Source organism: Calliopsis andreniformis, chromosome 6 (assembly GCF_051401765.1).
Source record: "Calliopsis andreniformis isolate RMS-2024a chromosome 6, iyCalAndr_principal, whole genome shotgun sequence".
NCBI lineage: Eukaryota > Metazoa > Arthropoda > Insecta > Hymenoptera > Andrenidae > Calliopsis > Calliopsis andreniformis.
The window spans coordinates 21,486,192-21,495,891 of record NC_135067.1 but is presented as its reverse complement, the minus strand read 5'-3'; positions in this window follow the sequence as shown (position 1 = coordinate 21,495,891).

Here is a 9,700-nt window from a genome sequence, read left to right as displayed (position 1 = left end):
CTGCCATAAATTGCCGCAACCTGGGCGTAGGTACGAGGACTCTATAAGGAGTGGCTTCGTTATCAGGTCTCGCAGCATTCGTCGTTTTCCTGCGTACGTGTCCGTGTCACACATCTCGTTATTCCCAGTTACATATTTCAGAGCTCTCATAACCGTTACACGCGGAAGTGCGGATTTAAGCGCAGATTTTATCTGTTATGTTTTCATGGCGTAGACTGCCTTATCGAAAAGGGTGGTACTCGATTACGTGGAAATCGGGAAGTAGGTAGTCGCGGAAGTTTCGTGCCTGAAAAAGTAATAGAGTAGATCTAATGTGTCCTACCGTTGCACAGGATTTGCAAAACAGTATTCCTTTCGTTCGATAACCAACAATTATACGCAATTAATTCTTTACTAAACTTACACTATATCTAATCTTCAATACGCAAGTCTGTATTAAATAAGTGTCTGTAAATTTTGATCCACTTTACTTTGCACTGACCGGCTTACAAGTCATTTATTATCTATCACTGTAGACAATCGCTATGAGAACAAGTAAATCTTCAACTTGGGAGAGAAATGATGATCAAGATGTAAAATCTCTGGCATTTCATCTATTCCATGCACGTTAATCTTCCACAAGAATCGAGATCTCACGGAGTAGATTGCACAAGATTTCTACTACCTTTTAGCAGATAATGAACTCCCCTTGCACCTGAATTCATTTAGCGATCGAACCAGCTGTTCTGCACGGGCGGTGAAAGCATGCTCACCATTTGACCTATGAATAATCACAGAAGACCAGGTCCTTCCGCCCACCTATGTAAAATACGTTCAAGCTTACCTGCTCTTACACTTGGCCATGTCGTTATCGAACCGTGAAAGTCACGGGTGGTACACTGGCAATGCACGATTTACACGATCAAGAAATGAAATTGCTCCTGGTATTTCCCCAATTCCCACTTCCGTCGTTCTTCGCAGCTGAACCTGCCATCCACGAAATCATCGCGGAAGACGCCACTCATAACTACTGACTAATTGAAAAACCCACGAATAACTACGATTATGCATATCACATCGTTGCTAATAGGAAACGCTAGTTAATAGCTGTTGCAGTGTTAGTGTTATGGAATTCGTTAGATAACTATCATTTAAATAAGGAGAGAAAAGAAAATGGATGACTCTGAGGAAAAATATTAAACATATAGTGAACTGATTGCATAATTTCTCTATCGACTTTCACAAACTTATTTCTTATCTTCTTGTTGTCACTGTAATCTGTGATTTTTTTGAGACTGTCGTCAGATTTTATTGTAATATATAATACCATTCATGGCACACTTTAGGCTGTAATGGTTTTACGATATGATATAAGGTTATTCATAAGCGCTCGTTATACAAATCAGGACTGAGAATAGTAGTACAATACGTTCTATGTCGGACTAGATAAGTGGTGGTCGTTTTTCTTGTTTTTTTTTGATATAATGTTTCTCGGAGATCGGACACCGGTTTCGAAGGCCATTCACTTTCCATTCCAAAAAGAAAGCTGGACTTTTTGCTGGCAGTTGAACGTTGCCTGACCCTTGGACAGCATTTGCGAAATTTCTACTCTTCTAGTTCTCACCTGTAGCCTTTCAATATGCAGCACGCTCTGTTTTGCTATTTGCTTGAAAAGATACAGCGTAAATTTCTCGAAAGAATCGCCCAGGATGTCCTTCAAAAGGGGAAGAAGTTTGCGAAGGATGCAATCAATTTCTCATCTGTCATTTGCTTCCGACTTCGCATCCGCTTCATCATTATCTCGACGACTATTTATATTTGCAATTTTTCTATGCATTCGTATGCGGCGCATTGTTTCACAATAGAGGAAAAATTGACTGTCGTGGCTTAATTACAAGAGGAAATACTTTGCGCGTTTGAGGCGTGTATCCTGCTTCCGTCGAGGCTGAAGTTGCAGAGATTGGAAGAAAAAGGTCAAATATGAGTCAATGGACCAATAAAATGGGAATGAGGACCGTCACTTTCTACTTGAAGCATTCTGGCAGCTGAAATCTTTTATTCAATAACTGCCTCCTATTTTTAGTTCGCCTTGGTCCATTTAAAAATATCATAATCTATGTACTACGTGAAATAGTCTTCTTTCAAAGGATTTGATTATGCAGAGTGTTAGTGCAGATGAAATTGATTAATGTTGCAAATTGAGCATCGCTTTATGACATAGGTACTCTGCTTGAATAATTCATAAGTATCGGCTTTCATACGTCTCAGTTACCGATACGCTGAAGAATGATCTGATTCCATTGAAGATCGTTCTTTGCTATGCGATAAAAAAGGTGTTCTTTTTTCTTTCTTAGTAATGTGGATCATTGGATAATTTACAATAATTAAAACAACGGCCCTGAAAGGCCTATGTCGGACATCTTTGAGTAAACTATGTATATACTCCGTTCAGTCGTTACTATCTTTGCTATTCTTTTTAATGAAACATCATTCATCCTATTGAATAATGCATTAAAAGTGGATCACGAAGTTATCAAGGCATCTTGATCCCTGCGTGCAGCCTGTAAGCAAAGAAAGATTCACCTTTCACATCTCTCATATTCGCAGCTTTCTTCACTTCATAAATAATCAATATTATTCTTCCTGACTGTCGATCGATTTCTTTTCCAGCCTAATTGTCAACGACCTGGACCTGGAGGGAAGTGCTAAACACTTTCATCGGTACGAGGCTGTTCCACGAGTAATTAGCGGATACACGCATAAACATGAGTCGCCATTGCATAGAAGTTAAAAGAAATCACGAAGGCTCGGGGCCTTCATCGTGATGCCAAGGGATCACGAGACTTTGATCCACGACGAACGATCCATGAATTGTGTCTGGATGCGATGGATGGTAAACGAGAGTGTATGCAAATGTGGTACTGTTTTTGAACTTTCATCATTGGTAGATTGGTAATGCTAGATGTAATAACTAGACTACGTGTAATTACAACACATTTAACATGCACGCGATCTATAATGATTACAGGTTGTATTTTCGTTTAGTTTGTTCGCCAGTTTGTTTACTTACAATGTGTCAAGATTGTTGATTAATATTCCCTACTATTTAATCTTGTATCTACTTAGTGCATTTCTCAATGACGGTAATTGTAGCAACAGCAATCGGGACATTAACGTTGCAGAGTGACCTTGTTTCACTGAAAACAATTTTTTTCTAATAACGCGATTTTTATCACAATCCATTAATTGTTTTTTACAGTCCAGCTGTTAGTCACTGTGTAATTAATTGCAAGTAAGATTAGGACTCGATAACTTAAAACATTTTTTGTAGATTTTGTTGAAAATACATTGCTATATTTCCAGACCTAGAACATGACGTCAATTGAAAAACGAATAGTAATATAATGACTCTTAGAACCTTACAATAAATCCTATGCAGATAAGGCAGTAGTTTAGTATTCTTACTTTAAAAAAATTCCGTGTTCCAAATCTGTCGTCAATAAAATATTGCAACACAATTAAGCCTCTCTTTTTTAGCACGCATTCAAGTGCTTCCCATTCTTTTACGGCAATGAGAACTCTCTCAGGATCGTGAACAGTGGCTGCAAAGTTTAAGGTCTTGGACTGTGTACCCTTTCATCCGGAAATTTCACAAGTTCGCGTGTTACGTAAGGGAACTGAATCAGAAGGACTTTTACTCTACGCCTCCGAAGAGTTCGCTTTCCATCCGTGCATTGTTACGTGCAACGCCAACGCTCGATCAGCTACATAAACAATAAAAACCATAGACGCGTAATCGGTAATCAGTACCATGAAGCGAACGTTCCAGCTTTTTATGAAGAAATTAATTAAGTCCAGGTGCAAGTAAATTTAAACATGCTCTAAGAACTCTTACTTCCTCAGTAAAGAACCATTTCACCTTCGTGGCTGAGGTTAGATCGATCCATTTTTTAGGGTTGCGTATTCGATAATTACATAAGGGGAGTGCACGACACATTACGCAACGAATTAACAAACAATGTTGCGGGAATACGCAATCGTAGCTTGTTACAAATAATATCGTGTATTTTAGGTCAGGGATCGAGTGGAAGAACGCACTCTTTAATCGGCCGTTTTTGTAATAGGAAACGTTACTCAGCTGTCAGTTTTTGTAACAGTCTTTTTATCGGAATTGCACCGAAAAGAGAATTAGACACAGTGGTAAACGAAGTGGGAACATGGCGAGGTTATAGGGTATGTCTGAAATATCTATGCCTGCTGAAATTATCAATAAACACCAATAAATGCCGGGTTTCTCCATAAATTGACTTCCTGGATAATTGTACATTCATTCTTCCGTCATATTAAGAAATACTTACAATTCCTAATTGATATTCCACACAGTACAGAAGTAATGATGCCAGCAATTAATGTCGAATCTCGAGCAGAGTAATGGTAAAAGAGAAAGAGGATTAGTCTCGATCCAATCTCCGACTTGCGAAACGTGCGAACTTTAGTAACATCAGTGGCATTAGAAGCTTTGTTGCACCTTGCGTGGCAGCGAAGGACGAAGGAATATGTAGAGTGCAATTACGAGCGATTTCCACGCGTGAAATTGACTCATTTCGTTGGCCAGAACGGTCCTCTTCTTTTTGCAAGACATCCAGAAGCGAAACTCAGATCGCCTTCGACCGAATAGCAGCGATTTAATCGCGCTAATTAGTAGTCATCGATCGGCGTACTTTCCTCGCGGAATTCTCGTCATGGCTCTATGATATAATTGGAATTCGCTCGAATACCACTACACTTTCGTTCACGCTTGCCTCTCGTTTCGCTGGCCAGAAAATTAGCTAATAAAGTTCTTACTCCTCGATAGAGATCTGTTCCATGAGAGTAAAAATTGATTCACTTTCTCCACGTAGAAAAAAGCTCATGGCTATGCGGTAACCGTCCTGTCGTTTTACGAAAATAAAGCATTGCTCGAACGTAACTCACGAGCGCACGATGCAGTATGGGTGTTTATAACCACGCGGCAAACGCGATCCGCAGAGATAGCGAGTGTCGGAAGTTGCGCCGCTGAGCTAACTAGAGAAAGTAAAGACGATATATTTATTCGGCTTACGAACTCATATGCATACGCTTAGCGATGGCTATGAGTCGCTGTGAAGGAGGGTCAAAATTATTGAACTCCTTGGTACACCTCTGATACCATATCTTCAATTTTTTAATACGTGGAAGCTTTGATCCATAGTCTAAGATGTTAAGTTGTGAAAGCTGCACAGACCTGCCCCTAAGAACTGATAGAATTCCGATGGGTCCACAATTTAGGTTCCCATTTTTGTTCTCCAAAAACTCTCGAAGAGAATTCTGGCTCAAGCCATTGCTGGCGGCGAACGAAGGCACGCGCAGGAACAGTTACACACGACTACAGGTAGAAGAATACGTGTAACACGTAGGCACGAATAGCTGCGTTACGTAAAGACATTCTGCCCAATCACCGAGGAAGAAACCCGTTGGTTTTCTGGGATGGTGCTCGCCGCGGTCTTTGTCGCGGCCATATGAACCTGCGAAAGCGAAAGTTCCGAGCTCTTTGAACTCGATCGACCATTGACCAGCAATCTCTGCAACGTTGACCTCCATAAATTACCGAAGTCAAGCGCCATCCTAAGACAGTGCATAATAAAACAGATATAATGAATAAATAACACGTTTCATACGAAACGCGTGAAAGTGGGTTAAAATATTGCCACGCAATTAACGAAACGATTACATGGCCAGAAGCCTGTGTAATTTATATCATTGGAGAACGAATATATTTCTCACGAATTGCATGAAACAATGGAAGAAGGTCGCGAGATTCTTTCTTCTCTCAACGCTAGACACGCGTGAAAGATTTCTATTTGACTTTGTGACAGATATGGTTGCTCGATAAAAATAGCGGGTTTCCTGATTACACGGCACGTCAGTCGAAGCGTCAGAGGAAACCACCTGGAAAAGAGCTGGAGCTGCGGCTCGAGTCACGCGGCACTGGAATTACGCCATAAATTTCGCCCACCTTCGTCGCCAGCGGCAGAGTAGCGTGCGTTTCGTTCGGCCAATTTCCCCGTGACGGCTTTCCTTCTCGTTCACCGCTGGCCGCCGTCTCTTCGACGCGTATTAGGCTTCGAGGTATCGACTCGGACCGGATTCGGGGCGGTCTCCTTTACGGTCGTGCGAGCCACGGAGGTCCCATTCGTGCTTTATGACGATTTGCGTCAGACTTCCAAAGCGACGGGATGGCCAAATTTCGTGCTGTCGATAGAGAAAGTTGAGAGCCTCTGCTAACGTTATAAGAGGAAGCACGCCCAGTGGAGGAGTTCTTTGGAGATTTTCTATCGAACAGTGGAAGCGACCTCGAGGATTCGCGAGTTGAACTGTGCAGCTATCGAGATCGAATTCGATGAAGTGCAAAGTGGATTGAACGGTGCGTTCGGTTTCTTGCGACAGTTTTTGCGGGGAGTTTTGCAAGCACAGGAACTGGAGGGACAGTGAGCGTGTGTTCCGCGACTTATCGCGAAACCTGTTAACCTGAATCACGGTGTGATCGATCGAGCGATCGAGCATCGCGCGAGACCACGTGTCCGATACTCCGCGATAGTGTAGTGTGTTCCTGAGTGCGATTATCGAAAGGAAGGCTTCGGGGGGATCGACGCGAGGTAAGTAATCGTTACACTTTTTCGTCACTTTGGTCGACGTTCTTTGAACCATGGGTATAGACATAAATGTTTGTCTTGCTCTTGTCTTGTTGATAGAAAGTCTATTGCAACTTTCTCGTCGCAGTTCCTAGGGGTCCTCCGTGGATTTTACGTAAAAGGTAGGACGACATAGATATTTCATATTCGATATAACTTGTGTTCCTATTTCACAGAAAAAGTGTATCGTTCAACGTAACGCGTTACACTGTGCATTACGTAAAAACGTTCGCGCGAATCGATCTTGTTCGACGACTCGAGCGAAATAAGAGGAACCAGAGCATCCGCTTTCTTTTTGAGCCCAACTGTTGCGTCACACCTGGTACCGCCCATACCTCTCGGAATGCATTTCGTTTCAACCTAGGTTACTTTTCCTCCAGGTGACCGATGGTACTTTGACGACATTCACATTCACAAAAATCCTGTTTCTTTCGGCGAAGCTATCGACTTTCGTGGCGGTTAAGAGATCCCCTCGGGCCTTTTACATAACTGCATATCTTCCTGCTTCACTGATCGACCCGCTTCTTTTAATACCTCTTCGGTAGATTACCAGAAATCTTGCCTCCTTTCCTTTCTTTCCTTCCAGATCCCTGCCTTCGTTACCTTGTCAACCCACCTTCCCCTTTGCTCTCCCTTTCCATCGAACTGGAAAGTTAGTCAGCATGTATTCGCGGTTAAAATGCCTGATACGTTTACGCGTACGGACGCTGTGTGGCACCACATGACGAGATGAACAACGGTCTGACCACATAATGATTGTACTACTTGCGCACTAATTTCTACTGTTCGTCATTTCGACGACCACGCGTTTCTCGTTACCAAGTGATGATTGCGTTGGTTTGCCATTACCATTCCCATACAATGTATCATCCCTTCCTTCTCGTTTCAAAAATGAGGTTCGTTGATGATGAAATAACGCCTCCTTTCTAAACAGTATTCACACTTTCAAGATTTCTGATAATTATCTATAAATACCTCTGTTCGCATTGCAAGTGATAGATTATAATTAAATTTTGAGGTAAGAGGGTTGCGTAATTGGAAATAATGTTAGACATATTTCGATGACAGTTCTGATGAAATTAATAACTTGGAATAATATTAAATATTAGCATGCCTAATTGATACAATCTAGAGATAGTAGATTCAACGTGCAATGGCCTTTTTAAGGCCACCTTAAACAAAGTGGAAAAAATGCTGCTCTCGACCGTGAAGAGGCTCTTTCGTAAGAAGTTCCCACAGAATCAACCTGTTCCTCAATACGTGACGAGTATAAACAATCATTTTCTGGATCGCTAGGAAATCAAGCAGATTCACAATAAATACATAAACCTGTTGCACTACAAATTTATATATTTCCCTTCTATCTTTGATCGTCTGTCCCCTATGAAATTCCATCGAAGTCACCTTGAAGATTAAAATACAACGAGTTGCCGAGTAATCCTCCATACTAAAGTTTTCGTAATTCCTCCCTAAGTCGAGGACTTCTGCTCGTGCCGCATGTAAATCGAGAGAAGACGAATAGAGTCGATTACCCAACGCTGCCAGTGAGAAAAAAAATGTTCAATAAAATAACTCGTGCACGTAGGATCGAATGTAGTTGTTCGATAGCGCCATCGATCGAGTTAGCTTACCGTAATGGTCGCGCCAAGTGCATTCGAGAACCAACTCTGGAAACACGTCCTTGATCCTTTCTATCGGTGGATTCGCGTGTCGCATTTCAAATCACGCTTTCGAATTTTGTGACAATGTCTCTTCAGGACGTCTGAAAGCACTTTAGATCTTTAGATATTTCATTCAGGATGATAGAATGCTTATGTCTAGTTACTAAAGTTCTAAGAAGCTAATATAATTAATGTTGGAAGAATTTCGAAGGTAAACCAGCTGGTGTTTGGAAAGATTTATTAATGTATCCTGAACATTTAGCGTATCTTTGAGATTAAGGTCAAGGTAAAGGTGAATTCATCTCAGCTTCCTGTAGGCTTGAATTGTCAAAACAGGACTCGAAAAGTTATAGGAATATTCTTTGCAAAAGTAGAGTTGCTGAATAGGCAATAAAAAGACGATTCAAGCAACGAAGAACGACGTGAAACAGAGAAGTGGCGACAGTTAGCGTTGCCTAATTGTGGGAACATTTCACGAGGCTGTTTGGAACAATGCTCAACTTGATAACGAGCCTCTTTGTCGTTTTAATTAAATCAATTAGATGCTGCGTTCTCACAATCTTGTCGCATTTTAGTTTTTATTTTGATATGTAAATTAGGCCAGCGTTGGTGAAATTTGGTCCAATTTGGAGAAACTGTTGGTTGCGTAATCATCGTTACAGTGCTTCCACGTTATACGAGATAATACTACACGAGAAAGCAGCGGTTCAGTGCACCCTGCTTGCCATCGTCTGGGATGGTAAGGGGAAATTGCAATATAATCGTATCGTTAATGTTTCAATAAATAACCGAAGCGACAAGTGGCGTTGTCTCGCATACAAATGAATACTTATGCAACAGTACTTTCTTTCCTTATTAATATTTAGGATTAATTAAATAAATTCGAGAGGAAACTATATCCTTTGAAAATAGATTCCAACATTCCCAATCGCAATCCTTAAAAAGGTCATGCCGATTAATATCGAAGACCGTAGAACATTCGCTATGACTAGATCAGTGTCCTCGATACATTATATTCATCTTTGCGCTTTCACAGCTTAACAATTGCAACATTTTCAGTTCCACCTCTCTATGAGTCCTGCCATCCTTGCTCGCAATTAATGTCAAGATTTTGTCATCGAGTGAAAGAACCACTCGTCAGCTTCATCCACTACTCCAGGTATCCTCCCCATTTCCTACCTCTTCGACAAAGAGCATCTTCCCCTGTACTTTGGTTACGCAAGCTTGCGAATCGGTTGGCGCGAATCCCTGCCACAGGACTCGCAGGACAGATACGGTAATTTCGCGAAGCGAGAGAACGAGGCTGCGTGGGATTCGCGGAGCAAATCGAACCTGCCCCACCTGCACGGT